Source organism: Triplophysa rosa, linkage group LG16, assembly GCF_024868665.1.
Source record: "Triplophysa rosa linkage group LG16, Trosa_1v2, whole genome shotgun sequence".
NCBI classification, from domain to species: domain Eukaryota; kingdom Metazoa; phylum Chordata; class Actinopteri; order Cypriniformes; family Nemacheilidae; genus Triplophysa; species Triplophysa rosa.
Genome location: NC_079905.1, coordinates 7,418,379 through 7,422,201, shown reverse-complemented (window position 1 = coordinate 7,422,201; position 3,823 = coordinate 7,418,379).

The window sequence follows — 3,823 nt, the reverse complement described above, 5'->3', positions numbered from 1 at the left end:
TTGTGTTTTCCCATTGCCACAAAGATGAATAAACAAGAACGATGTGAGATGTGGAAAATGACAGACTCTGGGGAATCTTGTACGGGTCCAGATCTGAGTGCCAATGTAACATCATTAGTCGAGATTTTACACTCTTATATGCATTTCTATTTCAACAAGTCTGTCATGAAAGCATACATTTACATGTTGTTATAGTGATATTAAGGACAGTTTCTTTATATTCTTCTTTCTGTCAACTACAATCTGACACAACCATGCTTGACATTGATGTAGCAGTGCTTTGGATTTAGCTGATGAAATGTAAAAGTAACAGAACATCTTAAGGTTGGGGGAAGGGTTTGACTTTTAATCAATTCTGATTCTGCTTATCGAATCCTATTCTTATCGATTCCCAGTTTTGATTACAAAGTTGTAAAAAAATAAACTTGTTTGATAATATAACCTGCTTATTGTCTGGTTTGCAAAATATAACAATATTTATGAGCACCGTTTTGTAAAGTATGTAAAAATATGATACATTTTCATAAGGGCTTTTATTGAGATATCAGCGGATCAAGTTAACACATGCACGTGCACACAGGAATTTACAAGAGGAATTAATATTTTAATTTATATCAAGCATCCTTCTCCTAACCTTTCGATTCTGATTCCACAATTGGAATTGATTTTCGATTTCCAACCATAGTGGGGGGGAAATCAGACATTCTGATAAATAATGATAAATCCGAGAAGATCCAAACTGGTCCAAGATCAGATGTTTTGATTACTTACCGCAATGCAAATATCATTACGTTATTACATTATTCTGAATCAGTCAAAATATCTACACATCTTTAAAACAAGATGAATATACTTGATGAGAAATAAGATAATACGACTTGTTTTAAAGAGTACATTAATTAAGTTAATCCATTTATTTTATAGATTTTAACAACTTTTAATTACATTTGCTACATAAATAAACAACAACAACTAAAAAAAGATATCAACTTGCTGAAAAGAAACTAAAATCTAAATGTTTTTGCTTCTAAAGTAGCTTTATTATAAAAAGATCATGTTAAGAAATTGTGCTGCAAAACAATTTTTTTGTAAAATGTCTAATGCCGAACTCAGATTTGCATTCAAAACTGAGCTATTTTTAGGAGCGTATAATCAATCCAATGAATAATTGTGACAATGCCATTAATGTCTGAACAACTAATGTGATGTGCATATGTCACACCCACACAAAATCTTCAGACAGTCAGGTCATAATTGGTCCCCTAAGGATTGGCATCATGTCCTCTGTTAACATTCACTGTGCTTCACTTGTGTAATTCGGTATATCTTAATGTCATCAGGCAAGTTAGATCTTTGTGAGTGTTACATTTGCTTGCTGTCTTTCTGATTATACTTTTTGTAATACCTGTTGTCCTGTTTGAATAGGCCTATTGTTTATTTGTGATATAAAAATATACTTTTATGTGATGAAGACACTCTAAAATTGCATGTATTTTCAACCCGCGGTTGGGTCAAAATCAGATGAACCCAACCATTGGGTTATAAATGAACCAATTTGGCTCTCAGCCCAAAATTCTGCATTGTTTCAATCCATTGTTGGGTCAAATACGAACATTTTCTGTTAATTTAAGCCAGCGGTTGGGTTTGTCTCTTTTCGACCCAACCATGAGTTGAAAATAACCCAGTATTTTTAGCACCTGTTATTTTTAAATGGGCAGAATTTACGATCTTGGCTCACTTGGTGTCTTAGACTAGCTCTAAAACATGAGGGTGGGTAGATTATTACAGAATTTTCAGTTATATTTCAGTTATATACAGCAACATTACAGAATTTTCAGTTATATTTCAGTTATATACAGCAACATACCGTCTCTGTACAAAATTGACACCAAATTTAGACAAAGAGTAAATTGATTTCTGATCAAGCATTGTTGACAAACACGTCTGTGTTCAATACAAATACCTACAATGCGATATTGTGATGCAGTTTTATCTAGGTTTCAATTTTTTTAATCTGTTTGGATTGGTCCTGACACGTGACCCTACAGTATGCTGAATAGATCAATCTATATTCTGTACCGATCTCAGATTTGGCTTTTTCTGTGCTGGACTGAATCTCCGTTTACACTGTAGGGCTTGGGATTTATCCAGCTTCAGCCAGACTTCTAAAATAAAGATGTGATCTGTCTGCCCCTTCCCTCAGGCTCTGGAATTTCTCTGCTGTGAACTACTCAACTTACTGCTACTGTGGAAAAGATTGGAAGCAAAGTGGGAAGAGTCGATGTGTTTTTATTAGGTCTTTACCAACAATTCAGTCTTTAAAGATCTGTTGTCATGGAGATCTTCTTTTTCTTGAATGTGAAAGAGATGAGAGTATCTTATATGTGACCCTGGACAATAAAACCAGTCTTAAGGGTCAATTTTTCGAAATTGAGATTTTTACATAATCTGAAAGCTGAATAAATAAACTTTCTATAGATATATGAGTTGTTAAAATAGGACAATATCTGGCTGAGATACAACCGTTTAAAACTCAGGAATCTGAGAGCACAAAAAATCAAAATATAGAGAAAATTGCCTTTGAAGTTGTTAATCAGGGGCACTGTGGCAGACCATCCACTCACAAAAATAAAGTTGTTATATATGTAAGGTAGGTGTAACAAAGTTCAATAGAAGGGAAGGAAGGAGGCGGGAACCGGCGAACATTTCACAAACTTTAATACAAAATAAACAAACAATAATTCAGCAAATAAAAGGCCGGCAGCCACCTCACGGTCGACTGCCGGCCACACGAACATAAACAAACTTAACTTCCGGGCCCGGTCCTCTCTCTCGATGGTCCGGTCGCTCGTCCTCTTATGCTCCCGAGCTCCCCCGTGAGGCATGCGGGGACCGGCGGTCGCACAGCTGACACTCGTTGCCACTTACGCCGCCGGCCCCGCCTTACTCGCCCCACGGCTCTCGCCCCGCCTTCCTCGCTACAGTAGGAATTTTACAAAATATCTTCTTGGAACATGATCTTTACTTAATATCCTGATTTTGGGCATAAAAGAAAAATCGATAATTTTGACCCCTACAATGTATTTTTGTCTTTTACTAAAAATGTTCCCGTGCTACTTAAGACTGGTTTTGTGATCCAGGGTCACATATTTTCGTACCAATCTTGGACGCATTGCTGGAAAAATGGCAAGTTTATCTTCTCACCATCATCTCAAATAGGAAGCACAAGCTTTTAGTTCATTGTCATGGCTGTTAGATGAAGAATTGATTCTTTAGAGGCTCAGAGATGTGAACGTCAGAGATGTGAACATCACAGTTTGAGACATTATTGAGATCTCCTCTGAAACGCTAAAAGGGACATAAAAAAATGTTATTTTGTCAGGAGGAAAAAGATATGACTTAAGCAAGTCTCCATTTGCTCTCCATCTGTTCTCATTGACATTTGGATCACTGCACATTTTGAACCAACCTTTCAGACCTTTGATTGCAGACTGGGCTCAAACACCGGTGTTGAGAGATGAAACTTTAAGGCGGAGATGTTATTATTTTGGTCTGTTTTTAGGAGAAAACTCTAAGAAGTATTAGACTTAAGAAATCATCTCTTTTGCTCTCTAGTCTTATCAAAGTTTAGGAGACATTTTATTCTAATGCATTTAGCCTGAAAGCAAGCAGACACTTATAAAAAATAAAACTATCTCTGGTATTTCGAAACCTAGTTTTACCATCACGGTTTTCTTTAAGCATTTGGTCAAAGTGGATTACAGTAAGCTGTTAATACTGCGCCTTTTCAATTTCTCAGTTCCATTTCAAAGACTCAAAGAAC